The sequence below is a fragment of the Camelus dromedarius genome, chromosome 4 (genome assembly GCF_036321535.1).
Source record: "Camelus dromedarius isolate mCamDro1 chromosome 4, mCamDro1.pat, whole genome shotgun sequence".
Taxonomy (NCBI): Eukaryota; Metazoa; Chordata; class Mammalia; order Artiodactyla; family Camelidae; genus Camelus; species Camelus dromedarius.
In genome coordinates this window covers 5,533,726-5,559,782 of record NC_087439.1, presented here as the reverse complement: position 1 = coordinate 5,559,782, position 26,057 = coordinate 5,533,726, and the positions used below count along the sequence as shown (strand labels likewise).

The window sequence follows — 26,057 nt, the reverse complement described above, 5'->3', positions numbered from 1 at the left end:
TTTTGAGAAGTAGAACCCAGATACTGCTGCTGTTGTTTACTGATGTCAAAAGGCAAAGGGTCAGGATTTTGAAAAAGTCGTTTCAGAGTCACCTCACATCAGCAAGCAACAGTCTGAACCAATGCAGAGATAAACCGAGTGAAATTGAGAACAAGAGGAGAAAACGAAGGGCAATGTTAGCTGTAAATATGGAAGGGCCCGTGTCTTATTTTCTCATTTCCTGCACATAATATAGAAACCTGAGAGGAGGGTATAGCTCAGTGGTAGAGCGCATGCTTAACATGCATGGGGTCCTGGGTTCAATCCCCAGTACCTCAATTAAAGGAAAAATTCACACACACACCCCTGGTACACAGTAGGCATACTATAATTATTTGTAGCCTGAATAATTAAGTGAAGAACAACGCCAGCAAGCAGGGGAAAGATGATGTAGTTGGAAAAGAGAGCTGTAGAAAAGCTAGCTGGCTCAAGCCCTCTGGTCCTGAAACGTCACCTCACTCTGCTGAGATGGGGCTGTACCAGGCTATCAGAATACCTCAGAGCAAATCATCTGCCTCCCTGATGCATAGCTTTCCATCATCTCTTACCTTGAATGGTTGAAAAGATTAGATTTTTTTTTATTAAACTGTCATCTATTTATAATGTGTTAATTTCTGATCTAGAGCATAGTGATTCTGTTATACATATACATATATATATTCCTTTTTATATTCTTTTTCATTATAGGCTATTACAAGGTATTGAATATAGTTCCCTTTGCTATACAGTAGGGCCTTGCTGTTTATCTATTTTATATATAGTAGTTAGTATCTGCAAATCTCAACCTCCCAATTTATCCTTCCCCACTCCCATTCCCCCTGGTACCGATAAGTTTGTTTTCTATGTCTGTAAATCATAGAAAGAGAAAGAAAAATACTGTATGTCACTTACATGCGGAATCTAAATTCAAAAGGACACAAGTGAACTTATTTGTAAAACAGACAGACTCAAAGACTTAATTGTTTCCACCACAAAAAAAGAAATGATAATTTTGTGACATGATAGAGGTGTTAGCTAACTCTACCGGTGCCAATCATAGTGCAATAGATGGATGTGTCAAATCAACACAGTGTATATTGACACGTGATTGACTGTACTTCAATAAAAAATGAATTAAAAAAATCAACGCAGTGTATACCTTAAACTTATACAATGTTATATGTCAGTTGTAGCTCATTAAAACAAAAACAGAATAAATGTTAATGCTTAGGAAAGAATGGAGTCAGACTGCCTGGTTCCAAATTCTAGCCCTGATGTGAATACCTGTGAACCTAGGAGAGTTAGTATGTCAGTAACTGTTTTACCATCTGTAAAATGGGGATTGTTATGAGTACCTAACTCACGGTTGTTAAGAGATTTAAATAAGTTTATACGTATAAAGCTATTATAGGGTTAGCATGTCAGAAAATGCTCAATAACTCTGTGCCCCATTAGTATTAGGGTGTCAGATAAGCATGAAATTAGCCTGCACCCCAGACACATGCATTCTTTTGGATGTGCACCTTGGATGGACAATGCATTTATGTACCAAGGGCATTTGCCAACCTGTGGCAATGAAATAAGGTTTCACAGGAGATACTGATGGGTGTTATAGATTTCATTTGTCCCACTTTTCCAGATTGACATGACTTCTGGTCTTGGTGGGAGATACAGGGTCTGCAGTTGGGCCTTAAAGGCAATGATGAATACTTATCCAATTAAAATAAACCTTTATCTGGATATACAAATGTGTATATGAGTTGACTATTTCAGAAATATGAAGTAGTTTAAATAAACTGATAAGACCCACAGTATTTTGTTTGTGGTGGAGTTAAACCACATTACTCAGAAAAGATGTGTACTTTGTATGTCACTTGGGTAACACGATTCAACATCAAAAAGTTTCTAAGCTTCTACGAGCGTTATTGGTGAAATAAATGAAACCAAGTTGGAAAGCTCAAGTCACACAGCCATTGATCCTGTAAATACTCTTAATGTCTAGCCTGCACTGAGAATTCTGTATTGCTTTGTATGAGATAATATACAAACAAAGAATGCACAAATCTTAAGTGGGCAGCTTGGTGAATTCTTGCATTAGTATCCATCCCTGTAACCACCATCCAAACTAAGATGTAGAGATTTCCAGCAGCCCAGAAGGCTTCCAGCCTACCTCCCCAGGTGTTAATCTCCCTTCAAAAGATAACCATTCTTCTGACTTTTATCAGCATGGAATAGTTTTGCCTGTTCTTGAATGTCACTGAAATAGACACAGACAGTAGGTTTTCTTTTATGTCTAGTTTCTTTTGCTAAACATTATGTCCCAGGAATTCATCCCTTTGGTTATATGTAGCCATCACCGATTATTTTGCTTTGCTCCGTAGGCTGCTAATGTCATTCAATACAGATTGAATGGTTATGCCACGCTTTGTCTCTAGCATTATTTTAATGTTCTTTTTCTTTTTTGTGGGGGTGGGGGAAGTGAATTCGGTTTATTTATTTATTTACTTACTTTTAGAGGAGGTACTGGGGAACGAACCCAGGACCTTGTGCATGCTAAGCACTCACTCTGCCACTAAGCTATACCCTCCCCCCTTCTCCAGCATTATTTTAAAACAACCTTGTTCCCGTCTCTGAGTCTAGAGGTTTAAGATTTTTTTTTTTAAACAAAATTTCTCTCTTTGGTTTTTTGCAACCTCAGTGTAGTTCATCCTCAAATTGCAGTGGTTAAAAGTGGCTCTTATATCCATCAGGACCCAGTCGGGAAGGAGGCATTTCAGACATAGCAATGCATCTTTGCTTGTCTAGCCTCGGGGCTTGTCACCTATCCTTCTCCTAATCCTGCCAGCAGAGAACTTAATCTTCCTGACATCCCACAGAACATCACACTGAGCCACTACGTTGGTGATATCTTGCTGAAGAGACCTGAGGAGCAAGAAGTAGCAAGGACCTCAGATGCGTTAGAAAGTTGCATGTTCCAGGAGGTAGGAAATAACGCCTAATTCTGGTACCAAGTATCCTATCAGTTAGGATCCAGGAGATAGAAACCACACTCTGCATTTCCTGGATCTTAACTGATAGGATACTTGGTACCAGGATGGGCCACCCCTGGCTGGTGCTGGATTGAGAGACTGTTGTATGTCTGGTACTGGGACCTCTTAAGAGGGTCTGGGCAGCTGGTGCTCGGGCCTTCAAGAGGTGCCGTTGTGGAGAGCCACAGTAGCTAAAGACAAAAAGGGTGTCCTTCTTCCCTGCTGACTTCCAGTTTCCCCCCAGTGCCTCCCATTGGCAGAATCTGAAAGGAAATCAGGTTACAAGGGAGTCTGGGAAATGTCATTTCCAGACGCCAGGCCTGGGACTGAGCCAGGGAGTGTGTCCTGAGCAATCAGAGGTGGGTAATGGCACGGCAATGACTTCAGGGTTTCACCAAAATCAGATTGCTCTCTGGTTTTTCTGGAAATAAGTCAGTAACAGTCCCTTCAGGTTTGGGTTGAAACCTTAGACATTCTGGGCCTTATCCCAATAATGCTGAAAGCTGGCACCGTCCCCAAACTGTCGAGCACCTTAGGGCTTGCTGACTTCCTGAATTTCTAGCTCCCAGAGCTGCAGTGATCAGAGACCCAGCAGGGGAAGGAAGGGGCCACAGGTCAGCTAAGTTTCCCGTCTTATCTGAGGTCAGTGGGGCACATTCCAAAAGTCAATGCTTTACAAGGAGTTACAAGGAGTCCCTTAATATAATTAATGTTTCAAGGAGATGGAGACAAATGAGAGCAATTGAAGACTACCATCTTTTTTTTCCTTCACTGTCCTGGTAGGATATCTTTATGTGCAGACTGAATAAACAGTTACCATCTATCCCCTACAAAAGGAAGGATATGGGGACCCAGAAGGAAGGAGCTGAGGAGAAACCACAAGCACAGAGACTGATGATTCGTGGTCAGGAAGGTTACAATTAGCGTGAGGTTTGCTCAGGGAAATCGGAAGTAATCACATTGAGTGGAAATCACTGAACAGACACAGAGCAGTAGAAAACATTGAGTCACTGAGGGTGGCCACCAAAGCAGAGGGAAAGAAGCACAGTGTGCCCGAGAGCGTCGCTGATCCTTGCTCCCCGACCCCACTGTCCCTCGCTGCCCACCAGCACTCATGAAGGCTTTCCAGCTGAAGCTACTCGACTGGTGTGTTGAACAAGTCACAGCATGAGGTACCACGCAGCAACAGTGCTGGGCACATGCGAATACCTCAGTGATTTTCAAAGGCCAGGAGTATTTTCTTACTTCTCAGGGCAGGGATCTTAACTGATGAAGAAACTGAGTTCCTAAGCTTTAGAGCCTTAGAACCAGGGGTACACAGTTCTCCAGAGAAACAGAGGACCCAGGCATCTCAAGCTAGTGGTCATTTTTCTTCTAAACTACACAAAGCTGTAGGAAGGAGGAGGCAGGGAGAGCAAGCAGAGAGGGTCAAGGATGGGGAAGGGGCACAGAGCATCTCTGCTCACAGAGGCAGGAGAGGATGGACGTGGGCACAGGTAAACACACCTCTGGTTGTGCTGGCTGGGAAATGACTATGGTATTTCTAGCCTCTAAACACAGTTTATTTTTGACTTAGCCCCTTGACAGGACAACAGTAGCTCAGCTTCTGCCAGCAGCCCAGTTTAGATCAAAGACCTCTTCTACATATTTCTATCTCCTGTCTACTCAGAGAGGACTTAAAAATCCCCTATCACAAAAAAGAAAATTAAAACAATAAAATAAAAAATAAGGAAAAAATCCCCCATCAGAAATGACTTTTCCCCTATCCGTTTTCTTTAATTATACTACTTGAAACTCATAGAAGTGAGGTTTTTGGATCTCTAGGACCACGGAATCCTGTGCTCTGAGGAGGACTGGCTCCCAGGATCGGTGCTGGGAATGTCAGGGCCTCTCTGCAGGTTTGCATTGCCACCCCCAACCCCAACCCTTCCAAAGACCACCCGGGAAGAGGAAGTGGAGGAAACGTGGGCTCCTTTGAGCAGCCATTGTGCCTGTACCTGCAGCCTGTACTCACCTCCTTGGATGCTGGCCCCTCCCAGGAGGGTTACTATTTATTTCCTTGTCTGTTTCTCCCTCTGGAATGACAGCCTTTCCAAAACAGAACATTAACTTCCATCTCCTTAGCTCTCAGCACAGAGGCAAGCAGAGCTCAGAGCACATGCTCAATAAATGTTTAACAGATAAAAATGTTAAAAAAAAAAAGAAACATGCTGAAGATGGTTTAGGAGAAAAAACATTGTTATCAAAAAAAGGATTTTTTAAATTCTCTTTTTTAAAAAGTGAAATATATATTTCACATGGTGCCAGAAGTTCTAAGCAGTGCAAAGGAAAGCACGAAAAGGAAATAAGATACAGATTGGAAAGCAAAAAACAAAAACAAAAATAAAAAAAAGTCATGATTGTCTACATAGAATATCCCAAGGAGACTACCAAAAACTCATAGAGCTAATAAGTCAGTTCAGCAAGGTCACAGGAGAAGGGGGAGGGTATAGCTCAGTGGTAGAGTGCATGCCTAGCAAGCACTAGGTCCTGGGTTCAATCCCCAGTACCTCCATTAAAATAAATAAGTAAATAAATAAAACTAACCCTCCCCCACCAAAAGCAAACAAGCAAAAAGACCACAAGATACAAAATCAACATACAAAAATCATGAGCTGCAATTGCTCAAAAATCAAAATACTTAGCTGTAAAGCTAATAAAATATGTAAGGGCTTGTATAATGAAAAATATAAAATGCTTATGAAAGAAGTGAAAAAAATCTAAAAAATGAACAGACCTACTGTGTTCATGGATTGGAAGACTTAATATGATTGATATTGGTTCTCCCCAAATTGATCTATATATAAAGATTTAATGCAATTCCTATAAAAATTCTACCAAGGTTTTCTGTAGACATAGAAAAGCTTATTCTAAAATTTATATGGAAAGGAACAGGAACTAGAATATCTATAATAATTTTGAAAAAGAAAAATTAAATAGGGAGACTCACTCTACCCAATTTTAAGGCTTACTTATGTAGCTAAAGTAATCAAGACTGTGGTATTGAATAGACACTTTTCCAAAGAAGATACACGAAAGACCAACAGTCATGTGAAAAGATGCTAAACACCACTAGTCACTAGGGAAATAAAAATTAAAACCACAATGAGGTATCACCTCAGGCCTGTAAGAATGGCCATCATCAAAAAAAACAAGAGATAACAAACGCTGGGGAGGATGTGGGGGAAAGGGAAGCCTTGTGAACTGTCAGTGGGATTGTAAATTGGTGCTCAGTCACTATGGAAAACAGGATGGAGGCTCCTCAAAAAGATTAAAAATAGAACTACCATATGATCCAGCAATTCCACTCCTGGGAATATATCCAAAGGAAACAAAAACACTAACTCAAAAAGATATCTGATGGTGGTTTCCAGGGTTTGGGGGAGAGGGAGGGAGGGAGGGAGGAAGGAATAGTTGGAGCACAAGGGATTTTTACGTCAATTAAATTATTCTGTATGATTCTATAGGGATGGCTATATGTCATTATGCATTTGTCAAAACCCATAGAATGTACAACATCAAAAGTGAACCCTAATGTAAACTATGGACTTTGGTTGATAATAATGTGCCTATGTTGGTTCATTGATTGTACCAAATATGCCACAGTGATGAGGGATGTTGACAGTAGAGGAGTATATATGCGTGGGTGGGGAGGGCTGTGTGCAAGCTCTCTGTATTTTCTGCTGAATTCTGCTGTGAACCCGAAACTGCTCTAAAAGAATAAAGTCTATTAAAAAATATGTGCAGTATATTGTGTATATGTATTTACATGCAATATATTGTATATGTGCAGTCAAATTGTAACAGTTCTACCTGATAAAACTGAAAAAAAAGATTAAAAATTAGTACAAACTTTGTTGGGGGGAGGGTAGAGCTCAGGGGTAGAGCACATGCTGAGCACGCACAAGGTCCTGGGTTCAATCCCCAGTTCCTCCATTAAATAAATAAACCCAATTATCCCCCCAAACAAGCAAACAAACAAAAAAACAACAACAAAGTATGAATTTCCAGCTGTAGGATAAATAAGTACTAGGGATGAAACAGACAACACGATGATTATAGCTAATGTATATGGTGTATATATTACTGCTGTATGGTGTACAGGAGCATTGTTCAGAGTAAATCCTAAGAGTTCTCATCACAGAGAATCTTCTTTTCTTTTTTCTCTTCTTTCTTTTCTTTTTATTGTCTCTATATGAGGCGATGCACATTAGCTGAACCAATTGTGGTCATCATTTCACAATATGCGTAAATCAAACCATCAGGCTGTACGCCTTAAACTTATACAGGGATGTATGCCAGTTATTTCTCAGTGAAACTGGGAAAGAAAGAGACCGTGGTATCAGGTGAGAGACAAACACAAAGATTACAGGATAGAGAACCCAGGACGGCACTCCTAAGTACAGCCGACTGACGAAGATGAAAAAGCAGTTCAAGGAGGAAAAAAGAGTCTTTTCCACAAATGGGGCTGTAATTAGGCATCCACAGGGAAAAACCCAAACTAAACCAAACCAAAAACATGAAAAGAAAAAGGAAAAAAAACTTGGTTTAACTTTGCACCTTTTAACTGATATTAAGGCTTGTTTTTTTTTACTTGATATTAACTCAAAATGGATCATATATTTTATAGTAAAATGTAAGACTATAAAACTTTTAGAAGAAGAAAACATAGCAGAAAGTCTTTAGAATCTAGGGCTTGGTGAACAATTCTCAGATGTGGCACCAAGGACAACATCTATAAATGGAGAAAAATGATACACTGTGTTTCATAAAAACGTTTTCTCTGTGAAAGACCCTCTCTAAGAGGATGGAAACCCAAGCTGCAGAATGGGAGAAAGTGTTGGCAGGTCACGTATCCAATACAGGACTTATGTCTAGAATATATAAAGAACTCCCGAAACTTCACAGTAAGAAACATACAATCCACTTGGAAAATGGGCAAAGTGCATCAGAAAACATCTCTTTGAAGAGAATATATGGAAGGAAAAATAAGCACATGGAAAGATGTTCAGCATCAGTGGCCACTAGGCAAGTTAAGACCACGCTGAGATGCTATTCCACCCCTCTCAGGACTACTGGGATAAAGAGTGGTGGTGATGCAAAATGCTGGCGAGCATGCAGAGAAACTGGGTCTCTCAGCCCTTGCTGATGCGAACCTAAGATGGTACAACCACTTTGGAAATGATTTGGCAGTTTCTTAAAAACTAAACATATACTGACCATATGACCTGACCATTGCACTAGTAGACATTTATCCTAGAGAAGTGAAAAGTTATGTCATCACAGTGACCTTACACGATCGTCAGTGCAGCTAAAACTAGAATGCTGCTCAGTTGTACAAATGAACAGGCTCTTCAGTAACAAAACAACAAACAACCCAATCAAAAATGGGCAGAAGACTAAGTAGACATTTCTCAGGAAGAGCATAGCTCAGTGGTAAAGTCTGTGCTTAGCGTGCATGAGGTCCTGGGTTCAATCCCCACTCCCGCCAATCAATCAATCAATCAATCTAATTTCTCCTCCCCAGTTTTTTTAAAATAGACATTTCTCTAAGGAAGACATCCAGATAGCCAACAGGCACATGAAAAGATACTCAATATCTCTAACTATTAGAGAAATGCAAATCAATACTACCATCAGGGATCACCTCTCACCAGTCAGAATGGGCCATCATTAAAAAGTCCACAAGGGTGAGGAGAAAAAGGAGCACTCCTACACTGCTGGTGGGAGTGTAAATTGGCGCAGCCACTGTAGAGGACAGTATGGAGATTCCTTAAAAATCTGAAAATAAAAAACAAAACAAAAGAAAACATCTGAAAATAGTTACCCTGTAATCCAGCAACCCCACTCCTGAGCATATATCTGGAGAAAACTCTAATTCAAAAAGACACATGCACCCCAGTGTTCACAGCAGCACTATTTACAATAGCCAAGACATGGAAACGACCTAAATGTCCATTGACAGGTGACTGGATAAAGAAGTTGTAGTTTATATACAATGGAATACTACTCAGCCATAAAAAGCAATGAAAGAACACCATTTGCAGCAACATGGTTGGACGTAGAGATTACCATACTAAGTGAAGTAAGTCAGACAGAATGTCAAATGTCATATGATACCGCTTACATGTGGAATGTAAAAAAATGGCACAAGTGAACTTATTTACAAAACAGAAAGAGACTCACAGACATAGAAAACAAACTTACAGTTACCGAAGGGGAAAGGGAGGGATAAATTAGGAATTTGGGATTAGCAGATACAAACTGCTATATACAGAATAGATAAACAACAAGATCCCACTGTATAGCACAGGGAACTATATTCAATATCTTGTAATAACCTGTAATGAAAAAGAACACACATATATATATATATATATATATATATATATACACACACACACACACATATACACACGTGTATATGCATATATATATGTATAAAACTGAATCACTATGCTGTACATCAGAAACTAACACAACATTGTAAACACTATACTTCAATTTTTTTGATTAATAAATAATGATTATATGTTTAGTTTTATGAAAACCTTACATCTCTAACAGATAAATCAGCATAGGACATGCACATTCATTTTCAGAACAAAAATGCAAACTAGAATATATAAAAACATCTTCCATACCAGTAATCAGAGATGTTTTCTCCCTCCAGAGCGTGCACGGAGATGTTCTTCTGCCTGTGTACACAGGAGTATCTTTCTCCCAGACCCTCAGCCTTCAGAGAGCTTCTAGCCTGTAGAGGTCATAGCAAGCTCTGAAGGCTAGAAGTCCAAGATCAAGGTGTCAGAAATGGTGGTTCCTCTCTCCTTGGCATGTAGATGGCTGTCTTCTCCCTGTGTTTTCACGTAGTTTTTCCTCTGTCCATCTTCAATTTAAAAAGACTTCAATTTAAAAAATAATAAAATTTTATACCCTTAAAAAAAATGAACAAACTCCTGGTGACAGCCCCCACCTGGAGGGCACTCCAGGAACGGCTGGGGGCCGTGTGCAGTGAGGTCCCAAGGGAGCACAGCTTCCCTCCTCTCCAGTCTGAGCTTCACGTCGGCTCAACTTCACTCTTCACCACAAGGGCAGGATGGAACTAGACCTGGCATCTCAGCCTCCTCTTCCACTGGGTGGTCAGGCCTGATCCCATGACCCAATTCAGGCCAAAGACAGTGCAGAGCAAGAGTGGTGGCTTGTCTTTCTCCTGGCACTGCTGGCTGGTGTCTTGCCACGGTGTAGCACGTGACCCGGAGGAGCTGGAAGGAAACCATGCTGATTGTATTGTCTGAGCCTCTGAATCACGCCATGCCAACACGCTGGAGGTAAAACCACCCCCAGAGTCACCCCTGATGTGCGCAGTAAATTATGTCTTCTATGAAAAGAACAAACAAACTATAAAGTGTCCCTGGAACAGTTCAAGGGGCCGCAGACAGCAAAAAGGTCTCTGCTCTTAATGAGGGATTTGCTGAACTAAAGTCTACAGGAAGGAGGGGTACGTCAGAGATGAATTATTCTTTGTTCCCTAAGCCCCATCTCTCAGCCTCATAAAGACTGAAGGGCCTAAAGAAATCAGAAGATTTTTGCAGGAGCCAGTGACTCATTTTTCTGACCCTGCTTTGTATCTGTCTCATTAAGGGATAACTTTCTGATTCCATCACTGGAGCCAGAATCAGGTTCTTTTGACTCTAAAGGGAAAGACTCAAAATCCAGGGGCATACAAGCAATGAGGAATGTTCCTTCCCTTCCCTAGAGCCAGGACTGGGGGGTGTATGTACACAGAGGGTGTCGTGGGCTCAAGAGAAACCATGGTTTCTCACATTCCAGAGTTCACTGGAGAAGGGACATGAATATTGATTTAGCAGAGTCAAGGAAACTGGTCCTTTCTTGTCAGCCTTCATCTCCATCCGCAGGTGCCAAGGAAGTGGCTGGCCCCAGGGGCGGGTTATTGTTCCTGTGTTCCAGTCTATCTGAGGGGCTGATCTGATCTGTTTTGAGTAGTTTTTTTTGGTGTGTTTTTTGTTTGTTTAGCATTCACATCTTATTTTTAAAAACTTAAAAAAAATTGAAGTATAGTTGGTTTACAATGTTGCATCAGTTTCTGGTGTACAGCATAGTGATTCAGCAATACATGTATGTATTCTTTTTCATTAATGGTTCAATAAGCCACTGAATATTGTTCCCTGTGCTATACAGTAGGACCTTGTTGTTTATCTATTCTGAACATAGTAGTTTGTATCTGCTAATCCCAAACTCTCAATTTATCCTTCCCTCCCCCTTCCCCCCCGATAAGTGCAAGTTTGTTTCTATGTCTCTTTCTGTTTTGTGTCATTGTTTTAGATTGCACATATAAGTGATATCATATGATATCTGTCTTCCTTTGACTTATTTCAGTTAGTAGATGATCTCTAGGTCCATCCATGCTGCTGCAAATGGCATTATTTTATTCTTTTTTTATGGCCGAGTAGTATTCCATTGTATAAATATACCACAACTTCTTTACGCACCATCTGTCAATGGACATTTAGGTTGATTCCATGTCTTGGCTATTGTAAATAGTGCTGTTCTGAACTAATCCTAATTTTTAACAAGAAGAGTGAGACACCAAGGAGCTGGGGCCTGGTTAAGGCACAAGTAACCCACCAGTCACCTGAGCTCAAAGACAATCTCCCTCACCCACGTGAAATGGAGTACTGGCCCCCAATTCCAAACTACTATATTGTAATAAGCTATATTAGCCAACTTTATCATTCTGGCCCAGAGACTTCAACTATTTTAGCAGAAAAGAACTCCCAAATTTTCATTACCAACGGACCCTTTTTGTGAGATATTTCAGGGACCTTGATAGAAAATGGGAACTGCCCCAAGGAATCCAAACTACACGCCTTTCAAATAATTGTGAAGGAAGTGATTTTTAAAAAGAAATTACAGGGAGAGGGGAGGGTACAGCTCAGTGGTAGACTGCATGTTTAGGTTGCACGAAGTCCTGGGTTCAATCCCCAGTACCTCCATTAAAAAAAAAAAACTAAATAAAAAAATGAATTACAGTAGAAGAGGTGCAGTCGACTGAATGTTTGTGTCCCTCCAAAATCCATTTGTGGGACCTCCAAGCCCCTCCCCATGCCTTGCTCTCTGCAGCGCTTCATTCCATCTGGCTTCTCCTGACTCGTGTCCTTGATCAGAAACCAGGAATGTCAGAAATAAAGTGTCTTCCTGATTTCTGAATTGTTCTGGTGAACTACTGAAGCTGGGAGAGGGTGGGGGAACCCTTGACCTGGAGACGGCCTGTTAGAATTAGGCGTGCCCCCCTGCCCCCGAGACTTGCAGTTGGCACCTGAAGTGGGGTGGTCTTATGGAACTGACTTTTTTTTTTTTTTTAACATTTTTTATTGATTTACAATCATTTTACAATGTTGTGTCAAATTCCAGTGTAGAGCACAATTTTTCAGTTGTACATGAACATATATATATTCATTGTCACATTTTTTTCTCTGTGAGCTACCTTAAGATCGTGTGTGTATTTCCCTGTGCTATATAGTATAATCTTGTTTATCTGTTCTACAATTTTGAAATCCCGTCTGTCCCTTCCCACCCCCCGCCCCCTTGGCAACCACAAGTTTGTATTCTATGTCTATGCGTCTATTTCTGCGTTGTATTTATACTTTGTTGTTTTTTTTGTTTTGTTTTTGGAACTGTCTTCTTAAACCATGGGGTCTACCTAGGTAGTTCATGTCAGAATTGAATTGAACTGAATTGTTGGACATTTAATTGGTGTCCCAGTGCTGGTGTCAGAACCACAATGCCAGGTGGCCTTTTGTCATGTTCCAAAAAGAGATGTCTGTGGGGAAGGAGCCTGGGCAGGCAGGCCTGCTGGTAAGATCTGGTGCATATGAGATGCTCAGTACCTGTAGAAGAAATGTTTACTTAAAGTAAGTAATAAGTATGATATAAACTACTAGGTACAGAACAGACAACCAACCAAGTCCTGCTGTTCAGCACACAGAACTATATTCAATGGTTTGTAGTAACCTGTAATGTAAAAGACTATGTATGTATATGTATAAGTGAATCACGATGCTGTAAACCAGAAACTAATACAACATTGTAAATCAAAAAAAATTGCAAACTTTCCAAAAAATAAAATAAATAAATAAATAAAATTTTAAAAATTAGTAATAAGTGTTACTGAAATGTCTGGTGATGTGGGACACTTAGGATAGTCTACTAAAAGTTGGAGGACATTTACCAAAGATTCTGATTTGAAATTATTATCTGTGCCCTTTACCTTGAAGTTGGTCCCACACAACAGGAGAGGACTGGCTTCTCGATCTCATTCTGAGTTTATAAAATATGAAACCTGTATTTTGAAAAAAATTCTATTTCATTAATTATTTGCTACCCTCTTCAAATCAGACACAAAAATCCTCCTGCCAGCTGCATAGAGAGAAATGTGTTAGTGGGGGAGGGGGATGGGAGGGAGGGAGGGAGGGAGGACATACTGTTCTGTTTCTTGAGCGGGGTGTGATTATACAAGTGTGTTCACTTTGTGACACTCCACTGGGCTGTCTAGTTAAGATTCATGTACTTTTCTGGATGTCCTCGCTACTTGAAAAATAAGTGATGATATTCAAATAAAAAGTTCAAAGGTGATCACCTCTTTCAACTGTGAGGATTCAGAGATCACACACGTCAGGCACCTGACAGTTTTTAGCCCACAGGATGCACTTATTAGAAAAGAATTTTTTTGTTGTTGTTAATTTTATGGGGGAAGTAATTAGGTTTTTAAAAAAAATTTTTTTTAAATTTATTTTAATGGAGGTACTAAAGATTGAACCCAGGACCACTGAGCTATCCCCTCCCCTCCCCAGGACACACTTTTTAGAGTCACTGGGCAACCCTGCTCTGCTCCTTACATGAAAGGCCAAGTGAGGATGCAAATGGCCAGAGTGGGCGACAAAAGAATCAGCAGTCCCTGAGTACAGGGTGTAGGGAGACAAGTGCATGGATTTGGGGTTTGCATTCAGCTCCTCCAGCTCCTGAGCAGGTTATTTAACCTCTCTGAGCCTTGGCTTTCTTTTCTGATTAATAACTGTCCAACAGGTGAGCTGCCAAAGTTACAGGACATCCAGGAAGGCCTTGTCCTGGCTCTCTACCTGTGCATACACAGCCATGCTCAGTGAGCAGTAAATCTGACAGTGATGGATGGGAAACTTGGACGCAGCCAAGGTCTGCCGGACGGCTGGGCAGGCAGCCTGTAACACAGATTCTCCAACCGCAGTCAGCCCCTCAGCTTTGATTGGCCGAAGCTTTCAACGTGGCTCTAGAAAGTTACACTTTCCAAGAAACACTGTTCACTATTTACCTTCAAGGAAATCATTTGCCCTTCCAGCTGCCACGTCCTCACATTATGCTTCTTGCTGGTCACGGCAGTGCCAAGAGAATCCTGCCGGGTACAGCCTTCCCGAGTGACCTTAGGCAAATTAAGCTAATGGCCATTTTATGTTTTATGGAAGCTTTTCTTCCCTGTTAACTGCCAAGAAGAGCCAATCCTGGCCTCTTCTGCCTCTATCGCAGCCTGGACATTTTAGGAAACTCAGCAGGAAATTATATTGGTGCAGATGAAGATGCCTCTTGGCTGTACTGTGCATTTTAGGAGGTAAAGTCATACAACTAAGTGTCTGTGGAAGCATTAATTTAAACGTATAGTACCATGCACAGGAATAATTGCCACTTACACAGGCCCTGCTAGAAGACAGACATGGTCGGCATATCCACCTGTTACCATGGTAACGACAATTTCCAGGATTGACTTAACAGCTAGAGGTGAGGGGGAGTCTCATCTCCCAGAGCCTCCCCCACCCCCACCCCGTCGCTTTGGCCCTTTAAGGACTAAAAGGCCACACATCATGATGTTCTAGGCAGACAAGGTCACATAATACACCCAGGGTTTATATACATCAAAGCCCAAGCACGAGTAGGCGTGTCTAAGGCGCAGAGCCAGACACGCGCTTCGCAGAGGAGGCATCCGTTGAGCTCGCTGCAGGTGGACACCGGCGTCCCGTCTTTGCAGACCTGCTGTTTGAAAGGAGGAGGGCCTGTGGACTGGCGACCTGAAGAAATGTGTGTTCCCTAAGCCAAAAAGGGAAAAGAAAGGCACTCAGAAGTGTCATCCTATTGCTGTGCGAATGGGACGTTCAGAATAAATATTCCTGAATGTTCTTGGGGGGAAAGACGTGTTTGATTAACTTGGCTCCTATTAACTTGCACGAACGTTTCATATCCAGGCATGAGAGAACTGAGCAGAGCAAAAGAGGGCAAATTAGGAGCTCAGTTTTTGTTTGGTTTGTTTTTTCTTGAAATGGGATAATAACACCAAAGCATTAGTAAATGTTTGCTAACGTGACAGTGAAGGAAAGGAAATTGGTTAAATTGTTAGAAAAAATAAAGCTAAAGATAAGTGTCACCTGGGAAAAATATTTGCAACATTCTTCATAGTCCAAAGGTTAATATCCAGAATGAGTATAGGCTAACTGCAAATCAATAAGAAAAAACAAACAAAACAAAAAAAAAAAAAAAGAGAGAGAAAAATTTGCCCAATATGGATAGTTAATGACTAACATAAGCAATGCAAATGGATAATAAACATAGGTAAAAATGATCGACCCTGGGCGGAGGGTATAGCTCAGTGGTAGAGCGCACGCTTAGCAAGCAGGAGTCCTGGGTTGGATACCCTGTACCTCCATTAAAAAAAAATAAACAAATCAACCTAATTACCCCCTCCCCTCAAAAGTCTTGAAGATGAGATGTGCAGTATTGTTTATGATGCAAAGAAGAATTCTGATCACTGAATCTTCTCACTAGGGAAGCCGAGTTTAGAACACACCATGTTGCATTCATACTAGGAAAACTGTGTGGCTGGGGCCAAGAGCCTGGTGGAACTCCACACTGACAAAGAAAACTTGTGACGAAATTGTGAAGGGAAAAAGCCAGCGACCTGCTTGGTCCCGTTTCATTAAGGTAAAATCACTGTGATGTGTCCCTGTATGTGCTTATCTGTGTGCATGTGACTGTATGAAACAAAAGATGGGAGGGGTACACACAGCTGTTAACAGTGGTCCCCTGGGGAGAGGTGCTCGGAGACATGGAAGGTCAGAGGGAGAGGTGAACTGGGCTCTTGTTCTTTTTCCTTCCTTTGACTCTGCCTGAAAGTAGAAGGAACCAACGTGGATTATTCACATCAGTGGGGGCCCACTCTTACCGGACCTGCTAGTCAACACTGCATTGACAGCTTTTACCCCTTTAATAAGAATAAAACTGGGGGCAGGGTATAGCTCAGTGGTAGGGTGCAAGCCCAGGATGTATGAGGTCCTGGGTTCAATCCCCAGTTCCTCCATTAAAAAAAATAAAATTAAATTAAATGTTGCTAGTAGAAGTTAATACAGATATGTAAAATAAAATGTCTGGAATTGATATTAATTTCTATTAAAATAAGGAAATAGAAATATTTATAAAAGGAGTTGTTTTTTCTTTTTTTTGTTAAGCCACTATGGAGAACAGTATGGAGGTTCCTTAAAAAACTAAAAATAGAGTTAGTATGTGATTCAGCAATCCCATTCCTGGGCATAGATCCAGAGAAAACTCTAACTCTAAAAGACATATGCACTCCAATGTTCATAGCAGCACTGTTTACAATAGCCAAGACATGGAAACAACCTAAATGTCCATGGAGAGATGACTGGATAAAGAAGTTATGGTATATTTATACAATGGAATACTACTCAGCCATAAAAAGGAGTAAAATAATGCCATTTGCAGCAACATGGATGGACCTGGAGAATGTCATTCTAAGTGAAGTAAGCCAGAAAGAGAAAGAAAAATACCACATGATATCACTTATATGTGGAATCTGGGAAAAAAAAAAAGACAAATGAACTTATTTGTAATACAGAAACAGACTCACAGACATACAAAACAAACTTATGGTTACCAGGGGGCAAAGGGGGTGGGAAGGGGTAAATTGGGAGTTCAAGATTTGCAGATACTAACTAATATATATAAAATAGATAAACAAGTTCATATTGTATAGCCTAGGGAACCATATTCAATATCTTCTAGTAATCTATGGTGAAGAATATGAGAACGAATGTATGTATGTACCCATGTGACTGAAGTATTGGCTGTACACCAGAAATTGACACCACATTGTAAACTGACTGTACTTCAGTAAAAAAATATTAAAAAAAATTTTTAAAAGCAGTATCTCCTATCTAAATATGAACCATGCTGGACATCTGTGATCAGAGATTAGTTATGATGCAGGGGTGCTGCTGTGTGGTGGGATTAGACCCTCTGGCAGAGGGTCTGCCCCTCCTACCGCATCCTGAGGCTTTATGTCCCAGGCACCAGGACAAGACATTTGAGGTCATTCCTGTCCCCAAACCCTGGACATGATTGCAGGTCAACATGCTTAAGCTCTCACTCTGGTCTTTGGAAAATGCTTCTTCGACAGGGAAGGGAAGACGGAGGTGGGAAGACAGTTAAGCACTGAATACATTTAATAGGATTTAGCCCCGAATCTGTTCTTTCCCAAAGCAAAATTTAACCTCGTCTTACTGGCAAGAGGCTTATCGCTTTTCTTCCTGTACAATTACTTTCTTTTTTAAAATATTTATTTACTTATTTATTTATTTAGGGTTTTTTTGTTTGTTTGTTTTGGGGGCAGGTAATTAGGTTTATTTATTTACTTATTTATTTTGATGGAGGTACTGGGGATTGAACCCAGGATCTTGTGCCTGCTAAGCACACACTCTACCACCACTGAGCTATACCCTCCCCTGCTTTCTTACAGAATTACCTTCAAAAGCTGAAAATGAGAAAAACACACTTGTTGAAATCTTAAAAATAACCTGAGCAAAATAGCTGTTTATGTGTACTTTTAGCAAATAACAATTTTATAGAGATATAATTCATATACCCCCAAACTCACTTTTTTATAGTCTACAGTTCCACAGTTATTAGTACATTCAGCATTGTCCAACCATCACAATTCACTTTAGAACGTTGGCATCGTCCCAAAGAAACCCCACCCCCTTTACAGTCACTTCTCAGCCCTCCTCTCCAGGCTCTGGAAACCACTATGTGACTTTCTGTCTCTATGGAGTTGCATCTTCTGGACCATTCACATGAATGGAATTATACAGTGTGTGATCTTGTGATCAGCTTCTTTTATTCAGCATCATGTTTCCAAGGTCCCTCCGTGTTACAGCTCAGGTCGAGTAATAATCCGTGGTATGGGTACATTGCGTATTATATTTATCCACTCATTAGAGGGTGGACCTTTGAATAGTTTCCACTTTTTGGCTATTATGAAGAATGCTGCTGTGAGCATGTACTTACAAATATTTTTGTGGACGTGTTCCATTTCTCTTGGCGACGTACCCGGAGAGGAATTGCTGTTTCATACGGTAACTCTGGAAACTCTAGTTTTAGTATTTTGAGGAACATGCCAGATTGTTTTCCAGAATGGCTGCACCATTGCACATTCTTGCCAACAACGTATGAACCCTCCGATGACTTCACGTCTTCGACAATACTTGCTATCGTCTGTCTTTTAAAATTATAACCAGCCATCCAACTGGGCGTGAAGTGGTATCTCATTGTGGTTTTGATTTGCATTCCTCTAATATCTTGATGTGGATATTGTTTATTTGTGTATCTCTTTTGGAGAAATAGCTCTTCAAATCCTCTGCCCGTGTTTTAATTGGATCATCTTTTTTTTAAAATCTAATTCTTTTTTTTAAATTGAAGTATAGTCAGATTACAATGTTGTGTCAATTTCTGGCATACAGCACGATGCTTCAGTCTTATAGGAACATACATATATTCGTTTTCATATTCTTTTTCATTATAGGTTACTGCAAGATATTGAATATAGTTCTCTGTGCTCTACAGTATGAATTTGTTGTTTATAATTAGGTCATCTTCTTGAATGTTGTTCTGTTAGTATTCTTTATGTATCCTGGATGCAAGTCCGATATGCGATTTGCCAACATTCTTTCCCAGCCTGTGTGTTGTATGTGTCCTTTTCGTAGCTGGAAACTGCACAAGATAGTTTGGCAGTTAGCTGCAGTTTAGCACTTGAGAAATGACTCCTCTCTCTCACCCTGAAGGGCTGACAGAGCTAGTGTTCCATGACCAATGGAAAAGCATCCAATGTCCTCAGGTTTGAGGAGGAAATGGGGCACGTGTGGCCGTGTTCTTGCATATTTGACTGGATGCATTATTTCTGCTGTTCTTGTTCTTAAAGGACATGGAGGTCTTGCAAAAGCCAAGCTAACAAGGGTGATTCTGGTAGTGGCCCCATTTGGGGACTGGGAGTAAAATCTTTTGCACTCAGCCCACAGATGTGGTTTTCCTATCACGAGATCTCAGCACAGACCAAGTTGATGAGAATGGACCATTTTCCCCGCTGTCTGATCCTAACTGCCGTGTGCAGAGCAGGCCCCTGTCAGTAAGAGCTCTCCATTTCAAATGACAAGAATCCATTCTGGCTGCTTGAGGGAGGGGAAGAATTTATGGACAGTCATGGACGCCTCTGGAGAGAAGCCGCTGGGCTCCAGGCTGTTTGGGCAGAATCAATCAAGACTGCATCTTCCCACAGCGCCTGCGAGGACCACAAGGCTGCCGCTGACCAGTACTGGCTCGCCCAGGACAGGGCTGCGGGACAGGGGAGGTCTTTTTCAAAAGCACAGAAGCTAGGATTCTGCCACTCCTGACACTTTGCATCTCAGTGATGTATTCAAGGCTGGGGACAACCCTTCCAGAGCTTGTCTATATCCAGGCCGCCCTCTCCCCCAGGGACATCTGAAGTTATGTTTTCCTGCTCCCCCGCAGCTGAGACAGGGCAATGGGCTGAGTCAAAGTGACAAGTCTCACTTCTGGGCTCAAGCATCTCATTGCCTGTGTGAATCAGGAACCCTGATCAGCAGGGTATTCCTTGGGGGTGTTGACTGTGAGCCTGGCATTCCTGGAGTTGCAGCCATGAGACGGTGAACTTCTGTCCATCTGGGTCTCTAGGTGACTGTGTGCAGCAGAGTCCTGGGGCCACCAGTGTTAGGCACGGAGGAACGTGGGCTAGGAACACCTGTGCTGTTGAGCCACTGAGAATGTGCAGCTGTTTGTTCCCGTGGAACAGTCTAAACTCAAGCCTCTAATGACCACCTTAAAAACCATTTGCAATGCTGGAGAGGGTGTGGAGAGAAGGGAACCCTCCCACACTGTTGGTGGAAATGTAAACTGGTGCAGCCACTATGGAGAACAGTATGGAGGTTCCTTAGAAAACTAAAAGTAGGGTTACCCTAAGATCCAGCAATCCCACTCCTGGGCATATATCTGGAGAAAATTCTAATTTGAAAAGTTACCTGCACCCCAGTGTTCATAGCAGCATTATTTACAATAGCCAAGACTTGGAAGCAACCTAAATGTTCATCAACAGATGACTGGATAAAGAAGTTGTGGCATATATATAATGGAATACTACTCAGCTATAAAAAGCAATGAAATAATGCCATTTGCAGCAACATGGATGGACCTGGAGATCACTATACTAAGTGAAGTAAGTCAGACAGAGAAAGACAAATATCATATAATATCACTTATATGTGGAATCTACAAAAAGACACAAATGAACTTAATTACAAAAGAGAAAGAGAGTCACAGACATAGAAAACAAACCTATGGTTACCAAAGGGGAATGGGGGGGATGGGATAAATTGGGAGTCTGGGCTTTGCAGACATGAACTACTCTAGGTAAAAGAAACAACAAGTTTTTACTGTAGAGCACAGGGAACTATATTCAATGGTTTGTAGTAACCTATAATTAAAGAGAATATGAAAAAGAATATATATATGTGTATAACTGAATCACTATGCCATACACTAGAAACTAACACAACGTTGTAAATCAACTATACTTCAATTAAAAAAAAGAAAACCACATACAAACAACAAAATCAAAAGGAAGGGAGGGGAAGAGGAAGGAAGTTTAACATTTTTCTCCTTAGTGTTGAGAGTCAATTATCTTCCTTTGTTGATAATATTTACATTTTATTTCAAATCCTATTTTGCCTATTTGCCTATTGGATTTGAAATAAAATGTAAATATTGGTTTACAATAAATGTAAATATTGGTTCTATATCTGACTTGCTTTAAATAACTTTTTCCTCCAATCCTTTACCTCGACTTCTCTGTTGTTGAATTCTTTAATTTGAATCTTACTTATTTGCCTAGATTTCATCCTTTGGTAGTTTCGTCAGCAGTCTGCCTGCTGTTCTTGTCTCTGAATAGGTACCTTGACTGTGTATAAAATTCTTAGGTCAATCGTTCCTTTAGAATTTTGTAGACATTGCCCTATAGCTTTCTTTCCTTTTTTTTTTTTTTTTTTTGTGGGGGAGGTAATTAGGTTTATTTATTTTTAAAGGAGGTACTGGGGACTGAACCCAAGTCTTTGTGCATGCTAGGCATGCACGCTACCACTTGAGCTATACCCCCCCTCCCCCATAGCTTTCTGTGATTGGGGTTGGCAGGGAGAAGTCTCAGGTGAGTCCCAGTTTTGACCCTTGAAACCACCTGCTTTTTTAAAAAAAAAAGCTCTGAGATATAATTGGCATATCATAAAATCCACCTGTTTAAGTGTCCGATTTAATGGATTTTGGTATATTTACAGGGGTTTGTGAACCATCACCATAATCTAATTTTAGAAGATTTTCATCACCCCCCGAAGAGCCTCCTGTTCATTAGCAGTCCCTCCCGTTCTCTCCCTCCAGAACCGGTGATCCACACTGGACCTGCCTGTCTGGACATTTCATAGGTAGCTGGAATCATGTGATGTTTGGTCTTTGGTGTCTGCTTCCTTCACTTAGCATAATGTTTTCAGGGTTCATCCAGGTGGGGCATGTATCCATCCCCTTTTAGGGCTAAACAATATTCCCCTGTATGGATGGACAGATCACATCTTGTTTATCTATTCATCAGTTGATGGATATTTGGGTTGTTTCTACTTTTAGGCTATTGTGAATAATGCTGTCATGAACATCCATGTACACGTTTTTGTGTGGACAGACGTTTCATTTCTTCTGGGTGGAGAGTTAGGAGTGAAATTGCTGGATCACGTGGTAACATGATGTTTAACACTTTGATAAACTGTCAGAATGTTTTCCGGAGTGGCTACCCGATTTCCCATTTCAACCTGCAGCATATGAGGGTTCCAAGTCCTCCACATTGCGGACAATACTTGTTATTGTCATTTTATTTATTGTAGTAATCCTAAAGGGTGTGGATTTGTTTCTTCTTATGGTGTTGAATTTGCATAACAAAGGGTGTTAAGCATTTCATGCGCTCACTGGCCATTTATATAGATTCTTTGAATAAATGTTTCTTCAAATCCCTTGCCTATTTATTATTTTTTTTACTGAAATAATCTTTTAAATGTTTTTTTTTCATGGAGGGGGAGGGGGGATAATTAGGTTTATTTATTTATTTAATGGAGGTACTGGGGATTGAACCCAGGACCTCATGCATACCAGGCATGCACTCTTACCACTGAGCTATAACCTCCATCACCCTTGCCCATTAAAAAATCAGGTTACCTATTATTGAGTTGTAAGATTCCCTTAAGCTTTCTAGATACAAGTCCTTTAGCGGATACCAGATTTACAAATGTATTCGCCCATTCTGAGGATTTCCTTTTCACTCTCTTGATGGTTTTGTTCAAAGCACAAAAGTTTTAAATTTTGATAAAGTTTCAAGTATCAACTTTTTTAAGTATCACATGTGCATTTGGTATTGTATCTAAGAAATTATTACCTAACTCAATGGTCTCGGTTTTCTTCCCAGAGTTCTATAATTTTAGCTCTTATGTATAGGTTTTTGAGCCATTTTGACCCAATTTTTGCATATAGTACAAGGTGAGGGTCCAAAATCATCCTTTTGTATGTGGATACCCAGTTCCCTAGTATCATTTGTGGAAAAGACTATTTGTTCCTCACTGAATTGTCTTCACATGATGCTTCCTCTTTCTGCCTGGATGTCTGAAGAATTTTTTGTCCCGAAAGTTCAGAAACTTAACCAAGCAGGGTTTTTGCGGCAACTCTCCTGTATCCCTTTTCCCTTATGTCTGTCCCTTTGATGTGCAATTTAGTTACGTTCATTTCAGGGAAAACTATACTGTGTATGAGAAGAGAGATTTTTTAAAAAAAGAATTAATATCTCTTGTATAAAGTTCTGTAATTCCCTCTGTTTCACTTTAGTTTTTTTTGGTCTTTAAATTAATAAAATTTAATGCTTTTTATATAAAAAAGTGTGTGGTATAATCCATTCTATAAAATGATTTCTGCCTTTCATATCAATTACCTCCCCCTCATCCAAGTAAAGTCCAGAACTATGATCACTGTAACACTGATCTTTTTTTTCTAAGTGGTAGAACTTTAGGAAATTTATTAATTTCTTCTTTGTACCTCTCTGAGTGGATTAGTTTAAAAATAATGACAATATATAATTTTTATATAAAAGTCAGACATGACAAAAAAGTCACCATCTGAAGTTTTTCAAATGCCTTTAAACATGTTTCGGAGTGATTTCATTCCTTACTATCACTGCAATGTCAAACTTTTCTAATTTCTTTTTTTCCCCGGTTTTGTTGAATTATAATTGACATGGAGTATCGTATTAGTTTCAGGTGTAGAGCATAATGGTTTGATAAATGTATATTTTGCAGAATGTTCACAATAGGTCTAGTTAACATCCATCACCTCTCATAGTCACATTTTTTCCCCTTACGATGGGAATTTTTAAGATCTACTCTCTTAGCACCTTTCAAATTTTCAAAATACATTGTTAACTGGAGTCACCGTGCTATACATTACACCCCCAGGACTTACTTATTTATCTTAGAGCTGGAAGTTTGTATCTTTTGACCCCCTTCACCCGATTTCCCTGTTCCCCCAACACTTTACTAATTTCTGACCTAGAGATTCTTCATCTCTGGCCAAGTAGCTTAATATTCATCACTGTCTGAGTATTGGCCCTTTGGAACAATCTCCGAGGCTTTGCACAGAATATTCCATTTAATCATCTCATCAACACCTCGGAAATGGGAACTATTATTATCCCAGTTTAACCGACGTGGCCGTTGAGGCTGAGAGATGTTGATTAGCTCTCCTGGGGGTAACTGAAAAAATGTGGGAAGCAAAATCCTACGTGGTGCCTGTATTGCCCTCCACGTCCCTCTCCAGCCCATGCAGAATTCCCAGGGCTCTTAGGGTGAAGTCAAACCCTGGAGCAGGGAGTCCGAGTCCCCAGGACTTGGGCCCTGGACCACGTGGGGGCTTCTCTCTTGTTCCGCCTTCCTCTTGCCCCCAGCCCGTCAAGCTTTGCTATTTCTTGTTTCTCCCTTTTCCTGCAGATGCCTATTTATCCTTTAATATAACTGGATTTCTCCCCTATGTATTTTCTGCCTCTAACCTGCCAGCTTTTTAATCTGCCCACATTCATCTCGTTCAGTATCTGTCTCTCCTCCCAGACTCTACCATCCTGGAAGGCAGAGACGGATTCATCCTGCAACCCCCACAGTGTCACTTGGGGCTTAATAAATATTTGTTCAATTTTGAGATGTAGCTCAATTGCTAACCTCATTCTGTCATTCCTATCCTGTGATGATCTCCTTCTCCAAACCCTGGAAGCACTCTTATTTTATGCACCTGATTTACCGCTTAGCGCGTGCTGCTGTCTATTGCTGCTTTTCTTCTTTATGTACGGTCTACAATAAAACAGCCAGGAAAGTACAAACATGCTTTGCTCTCCCTGTCCTCAGACGTAACCCTAGGCCTTGTTCACATTAGAAACTCAAGACATGATGGTGATGTGATCAGAAGAGAAAGCAGTGTGTTTTCCAAAATGCAATTATGTTACGTACTTAACAACAACAAAAATCCCCACCTCTCTTAAATCAGCTTGTGGTCGAAAGATGTCTAGGGTGGCTCCCCTTGAGTGGGGGTGGGACTTGTGAATATCATGGGATTTCACTTTCGTGGTTTGATTTCATCACGTGGCAAAGCTGAAGGGATTTTGCAGATGTGATTAAGGGCCCTAATCAATCAACTTTAGGTTAATTAAAAGGGAGACCATCCTGGGTGGTCCTAACCTAATCAAGCGAGCCCTTTAAAAGATGCCCAAGACAATCCTTTGGGCCTCGAAGAAGGAAGCCACCATGAGTTCAACAGGAACAAATTCTGCCAGAAAGCATGGGAGCCTGGACGAGGACTCAGATGAGACCCCAGCCCCGCATGATACCATGATTGCTGCCTTATGAGACCCTGATCGGGCTCCCAGTTATGTTATCCTGAGCTCCTGAATCATGGAAACTGTATATATTAGGGTTCTCCTGAGAAACAGAACCAATAGGACATATAGATAAATAGATACAAATATAAGAGATTTATTATAGCAATTTGCTCACATGGTTATGGAAGCCAAGAAAGTCCGACCCTCTGCTGTCTGTAAACTGGGGAACCAAGAAAGCTGGTGGTATAATGCAGTATGTTTTCATAAGGAGGACATACTCATGAGAATTACCTGGTCATGTGGTCATAGGTGGTATTTATCTTACCTTTGCTGTTTGTTTGTTCATGGAGGCACTGGGGACTGAACCCAGGACCTCATGCATGCTAGGCATGTGCTCTACTGAGCTGTGCCACCCACCTCCCAAGATGGTATTTATAACTCTATCCATTCTGTATTCACTTTGCCTTCAGCAGGCACCTCAACTGGTCATGGTCCTTTACCTGGTGGGGTTGTTACCGGGAAAAGGAAAATTAGAATCACCTTGGTTCTTCGTCACTCAAAAAAAAAGATTTTTGATGAGAGATAGGAAAAGGAGTGATAAGCAAAATTTTATTAGCGAAGTAAACGAA

General features: G+C 40.8%; 2 non-coding genes across 2 annotated transcripts; one reads left to right on the top strand and one right to left on the bottom strand.

Moving 5' to 3' along the window:
* The first annotated feature begins 240 nt into the window (after positions 1 to 240).
* TRNAV-AAC (transfer RNA valine (anticodon AAC)) lies at positions 241 to 318 on the top strand. Its single transcript has one exon. It is a non-coding gene; the product is annotated as a tRNA-Val (tRNA).
* Positions 319 to 22,631: 22,313 nt separating this feature from the next.
* On the bottom strand, positions 22,632 to 22,705 carry TRNAT-GGU (transfer RNA threonine (anticodon GGU)). The gene has a single exon. It is a non-coding gene; the product is annotated as a tRNA-Thr (tRNA).
* Between the last annotated feature and the right edge of the window lie 3,352 nt (positions 22,706 to 26,057).